This window comes from Pongo abelii, chromosome 9 (assembly GCF_028885655.2).
Source record: "Pongo abelii isolate AG06213 chromosome 9, NHGRI_mPonAbe1-v2.0_pri, whole genome shotgun sequence".
In the NCBI taxonomy this organism is placed as follows: domain Eukaryota; kingdom Metazoa; phylum Chordata; class Mammalia; order Primates; family Hominidae; genus Pongo; species Pongo abelii.
In genome coordinates this window covers 91,273,814-91,287,926 of record NC_071994.2, presented here as the reverse complement: position 1 = coordinate 91,287,926, position 14,113 = coordinate 91,273,814, and the positions used below count along the sequence as shown (strand labels likewise).

The 14,113-nt window shown below is 32.7% G+C and overlaps 1 protein-coding gene across 3 annotated transcripts in view; it reads left to right on the top strand.

Moving 5' to 3' along the window:
* GRM5 (glutamate metabotropic receptor 5) overlaps positions 1 to 14,113 on the top strand; it is a 664,926-nt gene that overhangs the window by 20,833 nt on the left and 629,980 nt on the right. For all 3 annotated transcript variants that reach the window (XM_063711323.1, XM_063711322.1, XM_024255290.3), the window contains exons 2-3: positions 9,364 to 9,420; positions 10,550 to 10,599. The gene's annotated coding sequence lies outside the window, so the exon portion shown is untranslated. The remainder of the gene's footprint in view (positions 1 to 9,363; positions 9,421 to 10,549; positions 10,600 to 14,113) is intronic.

Here is a 14,113-nt window from a genome sequence, read left to right as displayed (position 1 = left end):
GTTATGAGGAATTGAATACCTGAACAAACCAATAAAGAGTGCCAAGATTGAATCAGTAATAGAAAAGTCTCCAATCAAAGGAAAGCTCAAGACCTAATTAATGGCTTCCCTGCTGCATTCCACCACACGCCTAAAGAAGAACTAATACCAATTCTTCTCAAACTATTCCAAAAAACTGAAGGAGAGGGAATCAGTCAAAATTAATTCTAAGAGCCTAGCATTGTCCTGACACCCAAACCAGAAAAGAACACAACACAAAAAGAAAAATATAGGCCAATATCACAATCCTCAACAAAATACCAGCAAACCAAATCTAACAGCATATCAAAAAGATTTCTCCTCTTGTAAAGTAGGATTCATCCCAGGGATGCAAAGATGGTTCAACAAATGCAAGTTAATAACTGTAATACATCACATTTACAGAATGAAGGACAAAAATCATATGACTAATAGACAGAAAAGGCATTTGATAACATTAAACATCCATTTCATGATAAACACTCTCAACAAATTATGTATAGAAGGAACATACCTCAGCATAATAAAGCACATATATGACAAATCTACAGCTAATATTATATAACAGGGAAAAGTTGAAAGATTTTCCTGTCAAATCTGAAACAAGAAAATGTTGCCTACTTTCACTACATTTATTTAACAGAATAATGGAAAGCCCAGCCAGACTGTTAAGCAAGAGAAATAAATAAAGGACATCCAAATTGGAAAAGAGGAAGTCAAATTGTCCCTGTTTGCAGATGACATAATTTTATATAGAGAAAAACCTAAAGACTACCCCAAAAAACTGTTAGAATGAGTAAACAAATTTAGTAATGTAGAAGGATATAAAACCAACATATGAATTTCAGTAGCTTTTCTGTATGCTAATAGTGAACAATCTGACAAAAAAAAGCAATCCCATTACAATAGATATCAACAAAAATAAAACATATATAAAAATTTAATCAAGGAAGTAAAATATCTCTATGATGGAAAGCTACAAAATATTGATGAAAGAAGTTGAGGACACAAATACATGAAAAAGATACCATGTTCATGAATTGGAAGAATTAATGTAGCTAAACTGTCCATAATTTCCAAAGCAATCTATAGTCACAAAACACCCAAGACTTTCTTCATAGACACATAAAAAATCCTAAAATTTGTATGAAACAAAAATAACCTTGAATAGCATAAGCAATTTTGAGAAAAAGGAACAAATCTGTAAGCATCACATGATCTGACTTCAAAATATAGAACAAACCTATAGTAACCAAAACAGCATGCCACTGGCATAAAGAGAGCAGCATAGAGAACCCAGAAAATCCATGGATTTACAGCCAATTGATTTTTGACAAGAACAAGGATGGGAAAAGGACAGTCTCTTCAATAAACGGTGCTGAGAAAACTATATATCCACACACAGAAGGATGAAACTAGATACCTATTACTCAGTACTTACAAAAATCAACTCAGAAAGGAATAGACTTAAATGTAAGATCCTAAAGTATGAAACTCTTAGAAGAAAAAATCAACAGAAAATATTTATTTTGTGATATTGGTCTAGGCAAGTTTTTTTGATAAAACCTCAGAAGCACAGGCAACAAAATAAAAACAGATAAATGGAATAGTATCAAATTAAAAACCTCTGCACAGAAAAGGAAAAAATAAACAGAGCGAAGAAATAATCTACGTTATCTATATAATGCGATAAAATATGCTCAAACTATAAATCTGAAAAGGGTTAATATCTAGAATATATAAGGAACTCAAACGTTTCAATAGCAAAAAAATTAAATAATGACTTAAAAAAGGCCAAAACATATGGATAGACATTTCACAAAAGAAGACATACAAATGGCCTACAAGTATATTAAGAAATGCTCAACATTAATAATAATTAGGGAAATATAAATCAAAGACACTATGAGATATAATCTCAGTCCAGTTAGAATGATTGTTATTAAAATGACAAAAAAAAATGACATGAATGCGGAGAAAGGGGAACTCTTGTATACTATTTGTGGGAATGTAAATTCATACAGCCACTACGAAAAATAGTATGGAGGTTCGCCCCCAAATTAAAAATGGAAAAACATTTGATCTTGCAATCCCACTACTGGGCATATAGCCTAAAGAAATGAAATTGGTTTGTCAAAGAGATATCTGCTCATCTATATTCATTGCAACAGTATTAACAAGAGCCAAAATATGAAATCAACCCAAGTGTCCATAAATGAATGAAAGGATAAATATGGTATATTTACACAATGAAATACTATTTAGCCATAAAAATAATGAAACGCTGCCATTTGCAGCAACATGGATGAGCCTGGAAGACATTATGTTAAATGAAATAAACTAGGCACAGAAAAACAAATACCTCATTATCTCACTCATATATGAAATCGAAAAAAGTAGAGAGTAGAATAATGATGACCGGAGGCTGGAAAAGTAAAGGATATGGAAGGATAAGGAGAGGTCGGTTAATGGGTATAAAGTTACAGTTACGAAAGAGGAATCAATTCTAGTGTTGCATTACACATTAGGGTGACTATAGTTAACAATAAAACATTATATATTTCAAAATAGCTACAAAAGGATTTTGAATGTTCTCACCAAAAAGAAATGATAAATGTCTGAGTTGATGTGTAATTAGCATATTTTTATGGGGTACAGTGTGATGTTTTAGTACATGTGTACATTGCACAGCATGAGCAATATGCAATGTATGCATGTATTAAAACATACTGTACCCCACAAAATGTACAAGTATTATGTGTAAATTTAAAATAAATAAAATTTTTTTCAAAATAAAAAACTTAATTTCTCCTAAAGTATGTGCTGAACACAAAAATATACCTATTTATCATGGTAGGAGTTTTATACAAGTTGGCAAGGTTGTTATTTAATGCCACCACTAATTCACTAAAGTATTAAGTAATTGGTCCTAATCACTAGACCTGTAGGTGATGGAACAGGACAATTAGCCCTGCTATCTAAGCTCATAAGTCCACAATCTTTCCCCAATACCATCTCAAAAATGCCTTTTGACAATTCTCAGGGGAGCTTTAATAAGCTCCCTGAGTTAAATTTAATGAGGTAATTATCAGGAGTTTGGTCAAAAAGCTCTAATAGGATGGAAGTAAGTCTGTTTGAAATGACTAAATGAGCATGAAAGAATGCCAACTATTCTAATTCCATGTAATGGAAAAGCATTGTCAGCTTCTTTTTGTTTTAAACTGCACAATAGATATGACAATTCTGAAAAACAAAGGAAAGAAGGAGATGCCCTTAGGGTCAGAGTTAGAGTCATTGCAACTGGTTTGAACAGATGATTGAAATTAAAAAAAAAAAAAAAAAGCTGGGAAGAGAGGGTTAATGAAAGAAGTACAGCATAAAGATGCAGGAAAAATCTGGAGTCCTTGATTATAATCATACTCTACCACCAAATCTGTATGGCCTTAGCAGATTAATGTGCTTCTGTAAGCTCCAATTCCTTATTGTGTATGTTTAAATTGTCGAGCTAAATTGTCTCTAAGGCCCATTATAGCTTTAATATTCTTTGAACTCATTTAGGCGTCAATAATAGAGGACTAACAATATATACACAGTAACATTTTCTTGCTTAAAAATTTTCAGTCAGTCTCTATTGTAGTATAGCACTGTCATTAAGAATTTGCTTAATTTCCCTGAGTTGTAATTTTCTTCAATTTTGTGAATATTTAAGATATTTATAAAAGTATATCACAATATTCAGGAAATGGTAAACATTCAATAAACATTGTCACCATTTTTTGCCTTATATATCATACTGAAGAAACACAAACTGCTTATAGTTATCTTGTCCTTTATATATATATATACATATATATATATTTTTTATTATACTTTAAGTTCTAGGGTACATGTGCACAACGTGCAGGTTTGTTACATATGTATACATGTGCCATGTTGGTGTGCTGCACCCATTAACTCGTCATTTACATTAGGTGTATGTCCTAATGCTATCTCTACCCCCTCCCCCCACCCCACAACAGGCTCCAGTGTGTGATGTTTGCCTTCCTGTGTCCAAGTGTTCTCAATGTTCAATTCCCACCTGTGAGTGAAAACCCGTGGTGTTTGGTTTTTTGTCCTTGAGACAGTTTGCTGAGAACGATGGTTTCCAGCTTCTTCCATGTCCCTACAAAGGACATGAACTCACCCTTTTATGTGGCTGCATAGTATTCCATGGTGTATATGTGCAACATTTTCTTAATCCAGTCTATCATTGTTGGACATTTGGGTTGGTTCCAAGTCTTTGCTATTGTGAGTAGTGCCACAATAAACATATGTGTGCATGTGTCTTTATAGCAGCATGATTTATATTCCTTTGGGTATATACCCAGTAATGGGATGGCTGGGTCAAATGGTATTTCTAGTTCTAGATCTCTGAATAATCGCCGCACTGTCTTCCACAATGGTTGAACTAGTTTACAGTCCCACCAACAGTGTAAAAGTGTTCCTATTTCTCCACATCCTCTCCAGCACCTGTTGTTTCCTGACTTTTTAATGATCACCATTCTAACTGGTGTGAGATGGTATCTCATTGTGGTTTTGATTTGCATTTGTCTGATGGCCAGTGATGATGAGCATTTTTTCATGTGTCTGTTGGCTGCATAAATGTCTTCTTTTGAGAAGTGTCTGTTCATATCCTTTGCCCAGTTTTGATGGGGTTGTTTTTTTCTTGTAAATTTGTATGAGTTCTTTGTAGATTCTGGACATTAGCCCTATGTCAGATGAGTAGATTGCAAAAATTTTCTCCCATTCTGTAGGTTGCCTGTTCACTCTGATGGTAGTTTTTTTTTGCTGTGCAGAAGCTCTTTAGTTTAATTAGATCCCATTTGTCAATTTTGGCTTTTGTTGCCATTGCTTTTGGTGTTTTAGAAATGAAGTCCTTGCCCATGCCTATGTCCTGAATGGTAATGCCTAGGTTTTCTTCTAGGGATTTTATGGTTTTAGGTCTAACATTTAAGTCTTTAATCCATCTTGAATTAATTTTTGTATAAGGTGTAAGGAAGGGATCCAGTTTCAGCTTTCTACATATGGCTAGCTAGTTTTCCCAGCACCATTTGTTAAATAGGGAATCCTTTCCCCATTTCTTGTTTTTGTCAGGTTTGTCAAAGATCAGATAGTTGTAGATGTGTGGTAGTATTTCTGAGGGCTCTGTTCTGTTCCATTGGTCTATATCTCTGTTTTGGTAGCAGTACCATGCTGTTTTGGTTACTGTAGCCTTGTAGTATAGTTTGAAGTCAGGTAGTGTGATGCCTCCAGCTTTGTTCTTTTAGGTTACGATTGACTTGGCAATGCAGGCTCTTTTTTGTTTCCATATGAACTTTAAAGTATTTTTTTCCAATTCTGTGAAGAAAGAACATTCCATGCTCATGGATAGGAAGAATCAATATTGTGAAAACGGACATACTGCCAAAGGTAATTTATAGATTCAATGCCATCCGCATCAAGCTACCAATGACTTTCTTCTGTTCCTTCTTATGCTTTCATGAAATGAAGGGCATATAAAATATATAAAATATATATATATAAAAGCAAGAATAAAGCTTTCGTGAAATAAAGGGCATAGAAAATATATAAAAATGACCGTTCAAAGGTCCAAAGTCATCCTGGGTCTTTGTTTCTCATTCTTGATAAGTTAACATAAAATTTCTTACACTGCTTTTCCTCTTTAGTCTAAAAATTTGGCCCATGAAGTTGTGTTGAGATGCCTGTTATTGTAAATATTTATGTGGCATTAAAGAAAATCTTCGCAGCAAATACACGTTATTTAATGACACCATTTGCATGGAAAAATCAACAACGCTTACAGTAATAATCTCTTTACACAAATTTTACAAATATTCTTGACTTCACTGACACTTTATCAAGTGGCATGTCTAGTCCCAAAGTAAAGAGTGTGCATAATCAGTCAATTCACTTCCTGTGTTGTCACTAATCTTAATACTGTACTCCACAACTTCAAAATCTGTCCTCTACCATTGTGGAGAGCAAGATAAAAGGTTTAATATACTTATAATTTAACATTTTGACTAATTTATTTTCTGGTGAATTTAAAACTTAAGGCAAATTTTTTGAAGAAGGATTTTTCATTTGTTTTAACAGAGATATCGATATCAGCATTTAGATATATTTGACTTTTTCCTGTCAGAATAATCAATTAACTTGATTTTACCTTTCATGGTCCATTTAATTTCGTTTTGAAAGATTTCTTTTCTTGCCCCCCTACTACGCTGCTCCTTGCGGTGATTATGTCAAACAAGCATCTATTTTTCTATTTCTGGACACCATAAGACTACAAAGTTATTTATTTGGTTGATTGTTTGATGCTCCATTCCCCTTCAAGCCCCACCAAAATGATATGATGTAGCTTATCAGATTATTTAGGTGTAGTTGATCTAGCCTTGGAAACAGCATTTTTCCCCCATAGAACTAAATTTCAAGAGGAATTTAATACATGGTCCATTTGAAATGAACAACAAAATAGAAAATACAGACATAGCTTGGAGATACTGCAGGTTTGGTTCCAGACAACCACAATAGAGAAAAAGTCATATGAAACTAAGTCACACACATTTTCTGGTTTTTCAGTGCATATACATTTATCTTTATATGATACTGTAGTCTATTAAGTGTTCAACTCTTTAAAAAGTACATACATTCATTAAAAATACTTCATAGCTAAAAATGCTAGTGATTATCTGGGCCTTTAGTGAGTCATAATTTTTTGCTGGTGAGAAGTTTTGCCTCAATATTGATGGCTGCTGACTAATCATGGCAGTAGTTGCTGAAGGCTGGGGTAGCCGTGGCAATTTCTTAAAATAAGACAAGGAACTTTGCCACATTGATTGACTCTTCCTTTAACAAAAGAGTTCTCTGTAGCATGTGGTGCTGATTGATAGCATTTTACCCACAGTAGAACATCCTTCAAAATTGGAGTCAATCCTCTCAAACCCTGTCCCTGCTTTACTGACTTAGTTTATGTAATTCTCTAAATCCTTAGTTCTCATTTCAGCAGTTTTCACAGTATCTTCACTGGGACTGAATTCCATCTCAAGAAACCACTTTGTTTGCTCATTCACAAGAAGCAACTCCTTATCCATTCAAGTTTTATTATGACATTGTAGCAATTTAGTCACATCTTTAGTCTCCACTTTTAATTCTAGTTTTCTTCCTATTTCCATAACACATGCAGTGCAGTTATTTCCTTCACTGAAGTATTGAATCCCTCAAAGTCATCTATAAGGGTTAGAGTTAACTTCTTCTGAACTCCTGTTAATAATGATATTTTAACCTTTGCCCAGGAATCACAGATGTTCTTAATGGCATCTAGAATGATGAATCCTTTTAGAAGGTTTCCAATTTACATTGCTTGGATCCATCAGCGGAATAACTGCTATCTATGGCAGCTGTAGCCTTATTATATGTATTTCTTAAATAATGACTTATAGGTTGAAATTACTTCTTGATCCATGGGCTGAAAAATGGATGTTGTTTAGCAGGCATGAAAACATTAATCTCCCTGTACATCTCCATCAGAGCTCTTGCTTGGCTAGGTGCATTATTGATGAGTAGTAATATTTTAAAATAAAATTATTTTTTTTTGAGAAGTAGGTTCCAATGGTGGGTTAAAAATAATCAGTAAACTATGCTGTAAACAGATATGTTGTGATCTAGGCTTTGTTGTTCCACTTATAGGCACAGGCAGAGTAGATTTAGCATAATTCTTGAGGGCTTAAGGGCCCTAGAATTTTTGGAATGTTAGCAGGGCATTGGCTTCAACTTAAAGTCATCAGCTGTGTTAGCCCCTAACAAGAGAATCAGCCTATCCTTTTAGCCTTTTAAATCAGGCATTGAATTTCATCTATTCTCTTAGTTAGACCTTCTGAATATCTGAATAACTTGCTGCAGCTTCTTCATCAGCACTTTCTTCTTCACCTTACAATTCTATGTTATGGAGACAGCTTCTTTCCTTAAACCTCATGAACCAACTTCTAATAACTTCACACTTTTCTTCTGCAGCTTCTTCACCTCTCAGCCTTTGTAGAACTAAAGAAAGTTAGGACCTTTCTCTTGATTAGTCTTTAGCTTGAGGGAATGTGGCTGGTTTAGTCTTCTATTCAGATTACTAAAACTTTCTCCATATCAGCAATAAGCCTGTTTTACTTTCTTGTAATTCATATGTTCACTGGAGTAACACTTTTAATTTATTTCAAGAACTTTTCCTTTGTTAACAGTTTGGAATAAGAGGCCTTTCTTTCATTATTTATTGGCTTTCTTCATGCTTTCCTCACTAAGCTTAATCATTTGTAGCTTTTGATTTAAAGTGAGAGATGTGCAACTCTTTCTTTCATCTGAACACTTAGAGGCCCTTGTAGGGTTAATTAATTGGCTTAGTTTCAATATTATTTTGTCTCAGGGAATAAGAAGTCCAAAGGGGAGGGAGAGTCAGGGGAGGGGCTGGCTGGTGGAGCAGGCAGACCATACATACACAGCATTTATCAATTGAGTTCATGGTTTTTATTTGGGTATGATTTGTGATTCTCTAAAACAATAATAGTAGCATCAATATTATTGATCACAGATCACTGTAACAGACTCATTATTAATGAAAACATGTGAAATATTGTAAGGATTACCAAAATGTGACATGAGATGGGAAATAAGTATATGCTGTTGGAAAAATGCTGCCAATAGACTTGCTCTTTGCAGGGTTGTCACCAATCTTCAACTTGTTAAAAAGTATACACACACACACTATATATATCTATATAGATATAGATATATGGTACAATAAAGCAAAGAAAATGAGGTATGCCTGTACCAAACACCTTAATCTAAACAACCTATGTTTCTGCCATGACATGTGTGAAACAAATCAATACTGCAGGAAGGAATATCTCAAATTTCTTCTTTGCCTATCATTTGGCTGACTTAGCTACTCCATTTTTGGTTGTTGTCAACTGAACAAGCAATTGTATCTACCATCAATGAAGAAGTAAGTAAAAGTTATTTTGAGAGGCAAATGTTTAGATTTTCATACTCCTTCCATTTACATACCCCAAGAAATAAACTTGATAGGTTCCATGCTCCAAATTTTGTCTCATCATTAAAGCACAGCCTTGAATTTCATGTGCTGGATGTTCTTGCTGGATAAAGCTGAACCTCTGACAGCCATGCAATGATGTACAGAATAAAATAGTATTCAGGAAATACTTCAGTACTGACAGGACTATCAGACTTAAGATGAGTATTTATTTTGTGTCAAGTTATTTTATTGTAAAGTAATGAAATCACTTGATTGCTATTTTTCAGTATTTGTAAGAGGAAATCAGCGGACTCACATGGAGTGGAGTGAAATGAAGGGAACAGGTAAGAGGTTAAATTTTGGACAAACTTTATAGCAGTGTTCCAGGAGCAAATATAAACTTGCAGAAGACATTTCTCTAGGTTGGTTTTAAGAAGGGAAATCTTATACACATGAGATGTATAAAAGTATGTGTTAATCTAAGTTGACAGAAAGTTCATAAGAATAGAAAAACAGGCAGAATAGAGTAGAATGCATAAAAATAGACCCAAATTAATATGGAAGTCTATTGAGTACAAAAAAACTGCACCTCAAATCACTGAGTCACAATTGACTTTTTAATAGATGGTACTGGGACAATTAGTCATCTGGAATATAATTTTGATCCATCGTTTGGCCCGTCCTTAAGAATGCACTCTGAAAAGATCGGCAATGTAATAGTAAGTCATCACTCCATGAAGGTAATGGAAGACAGCAACATTTGTAAATGTTTTATTCCCCTTTAAATAAAACAGGTTAAATTGCAGTGCATTCTTCTTTACATAGGTGTAGAGAATGGCATTCTAACTATAAATCAAAATCCAGATACAATTAAAAAATTGATAAATTTGAATACATATAATTTCTAAAAACACTTTTCATGAACAAAAACAAAACCCACTACAAATGAAGTTAAAAGACTGACAAACTGGGAGAATACGTTTGCAACATATATATATATATGTATGTGTGTGTATATATATACATACATGCATACAGGTGACAATTGAATAACACAGGTTTGAACTGTGCAGGTCCACTTATATGTGTATTTTCTTCTGCCTCTGCCACCACCTAGACAACAAAACCAACCTCTCCTCTTCCTCTCCTCAGCCTACTTTTTGTTGATAACATTTGTATAAGAAAAAGAGACATTAGAACACAAACACATGTCTGTTCATTTTCATGGAAACAAATACAGGAAAAGTAAACAGAGAGTTTGATAATTTGGTTGTTTCTAGGTTTTGGCTAAGAAGAATAAAACTGCTGTGAAATTTTATATACAGATCTTTGGGTGTTTGCTTTTATTTTATTTTTTTTAGGTGAATCCTACTAATCCAATGGCTAGAATGCATAGTATGCTTATGTTTAACGTTTGGAAAAATAGAAAACCTTTTTCTAAGGGCTCATATCATTTTATATTCCAAATTGCAGTGTATTAAAGTTCCAGCCTGTCACCAACTCTTGTCACCATTCAACTGCAGGTATGTTAGCAGTTTGTAAAGCATTAATTTGTTGCGGTTTTAATTTGCATTTTCCTAACGGCTGATGTTGAGTAAATTTTTACATACTTATTTGCCATCTTAATATCTCCTTTTATAAGGTGTCTGTTGAAATATTTTTCCAGTTTTAATATTGGCCTTTTTTACTTATTATTGATTTGAAGTGTTCTATTTAATATACTACAAATGTAAGTTCTTTGTGAAATGCATGTTTTGCAAATATGTTTTTTCCAGTCAGTGGGTTTCTTCTTTCTCTTATCTAATGGAGTCTCCTAAAGGGCGAAACTTTTACATTTTTATAAAGACCTATTTATTCTTTTATGTTTTTATGTCCTGTTAAAACACCTTTGCCAAATCCAAAATCTTCTGTTGTTTAAATCTAGATGATTGATAGTTTTAGCTTTAGGTCTGTAATCTATTTTCAGTTAATTTTCATACATTCTATGAGGAAAGGTTTGAGATTTACTTTTTTTATGTATAGTTACTCAATAGTTTTGGGGCAACTTATTGAAAAGGTTATCTTTTCCCACATTGAATCACTTTAGTACTTTTGAACAAAAATCAGTTGACCACCAGGCCTGCTTTGCAAGAGCTCCTGAAGGAAGCACTAAATATGAAAAGGAAAAACCATTATCAGCCACTACAAAAGCTCACTGAAGTACACAGAACAATGACACTATGAAGCCACCACATAAACAGCTCTGCATCATAACAAACTAGCATCATGATGACAGGATAAAATTCACATGTAACAATAATAACCTTAAATGTAATTGGGCTAAATGCCCCAATTAAAAAATACAGAATGGCAAACTGGATAAAGTGTAAAGCCCCATCAGTGTGCTGTCTTCAAGAGACCCATCTCACATGCAAAAACACTCATAGGCTCAAAATAAAGGGATAGAGGAAAATTTATGAGCAAATGAAAAAGAGAAAAAAGGAGGGGTTGTGATCCTAGTCTCTGACAAAACAGACTTTGTCAAGACTTTATTAATCAAAATAGGAAGCATTATAATCAACACATTTTTGCCAGCAAGATATGTTTGTTTATTCCTGTAGCATAAAAATCCATGTGTTTGAGCCTAGTTATAATGATTTGAAATTCATGGTTTGAAACCTCAATTATGTTTGCACCAACCTAATATAATCAGTATTTTCCCCTTGAATGTTAAATAGAATTCACTAATGAAGGTCCCCTGTTTTCTTTGTGGGAAATTTACACACACACACACACACACATTTAAGTTATTTCTTTACTAAAATTTGAATTTGATTTTTTTCAAAGTGGTTGAAATTAATAAATGACATGAAATTTTTACTTTTCAAAATATTTTCCTATTATTCCTTTAATGTTGATTTTTTTTTCCTCTCTCCCTCTGCAGTCTGGCTAGGGGTTTATTAATTTTGTCAATTTTCTCAAAAAACTAGCTTTTGGTTTCTTTGAGTTTCTATATTGTGTAACTGTTTCTTATTTTAATTATTTCTGCTTTTCATTATTTCCTTTTCTCTACTTATTATAGACTTAATTTGCCCAACTTTTCAAGTGTCCTGAGGCAAAAACTAAAAAGTCATTATCTGAGACTTTCCTTCCTATTTAACATAGACTATCAATGCTCTAATTTTTCTCTGATTACTGCTTTAGCGGCATCTACAATTTTTGTAATGCCATGTTTTTATTTTTGTTCACTTAAAAATACTTTCTAATCTCTATTTTTTAATTTTTCTTCAAACCATGTATAAGTGTGCAATTTAGTTTTCAAGTATTTGATAATTTTCCAGCTGTCTTTCTATTATTGATTATAGTTTAATTTCATTGTAGTCAGAAAATACACATTTAATAATGTTTGTTTAATGAAACAGAAGATGGTCTAATTTTGTAATGTTTCTTATGTACTTGTATAATACACATAATATGATGTTGGATGAAGAGTTGCATAAATGTCAAATAAATCAGATAAGTTGATAGTGAGGTTAAAGTTTTATATATCTTTGCTAATTGTCTGTCTACTTGTTCTGTGAAATGTTGAGAGATATGCTCAAATACATTTTGGATTTATTCCTCCTTTTATTAGTATAAGATTATGCTTTCTGTCCTGTGAAGTTCTGCTATTAGATGCATTATTATCTTCTTGATGAATTAATTCTTTGTAATTGTAAAATTATTCAGTTATTCTTTGTCATAATTTTTACTCTGAATCATACTGTGATATTAAGTTTGCCGTTCTACCTTTCTTTTGATAGTGTTAGCATGATATAGTATTTCCTATCATTTGATTTGTCTTTATAATTAAGATGAATTTATTTTAGGCAGCACAGAGCCTTGATAACATTCAACCTGATTTTTTCTGCATTTTGATTGGTGTTTACATCATTTACATTTGATATGATTACAAATATAGTTTGGATTACATCTTCCATCTTGCTATTTATTCCCATTTGTCTCATTTTTACCTTATCAACATTTTCTCATTTTCTGACTTATTTTAGATTAATTCAACATTTTTAACTATTTTGCTTTATCTTCTTTGTTAGTTTATTAGTTTTACCTATGTATTAATAAAATATGAATAGTTATTCTTTAGGATTTATAGTTGTTCTTTTAAGATTTATAGCATACATTTTTAAATTATTTAGTGATATACCCTATGTACACTGGTAACACCAGAGCACTTTATTCTTCTTCTGCAATTCTTTGTAATGTTGTTAATATAAATTTTATTTGTACATATTTCATAAACTCTATATAATACATTGTTATTGTTTTTGTGTTGTCAATTATCTTCAAACATATTTTTAAAAGAGAAAATATATTCATTCGCATATTTGCCATCTATTATTTTTTTCTGTCTGAAGGACTTCCTTTAAAATTTCTTTTAGTGAAAACCTGCTGTTGAATTATTTCAACATTTTATATTTGAAAAACACTTTATTTTATCTTCATTTTTGTTAGACCTATTCATTGGTCACAGAATTCTTAGTTGACTGTTTTGTTTGTTTCCAGAAGTTTCGGGATACTGCTTCATTGTCTTCTGACAAGCCTTGTTTCTAACAGTAAATAATTTCCTTGTCATTTTTACGTCTGATTCTCTGCACAAAATATCTCTGTTTTATCTCCGGATACCCTTAATATTTCTCTTTACCAATTTTGAATCAATTTGATTATGATGTGTATTGGCCATTATTTTTTCATGTATTTTAATGCCTTTCTATGGCCCCAATTATGCATAATATGAGGCAGAGTTAGTTTTTTTCCATAACTCTCTGATGCTATAATTTTTTAACTACTTTTACCTATGTGTTTCATTTTAGACAGTTTCTTTTATTATGCATCAATTTCAAAAATATTTTTTCCCAGTGTGTCTATTCTGCTCCTTACCCTCTTCAGGATAGTTTTCATGTCATGCAATTAGTTTTTATCTCTAGAAATTCAATTTTGCATTTTTCTGTCTTCTACGCTTCTCTTTAAAGTGGGTATGGTCTTGCCTACTTTCTTTAC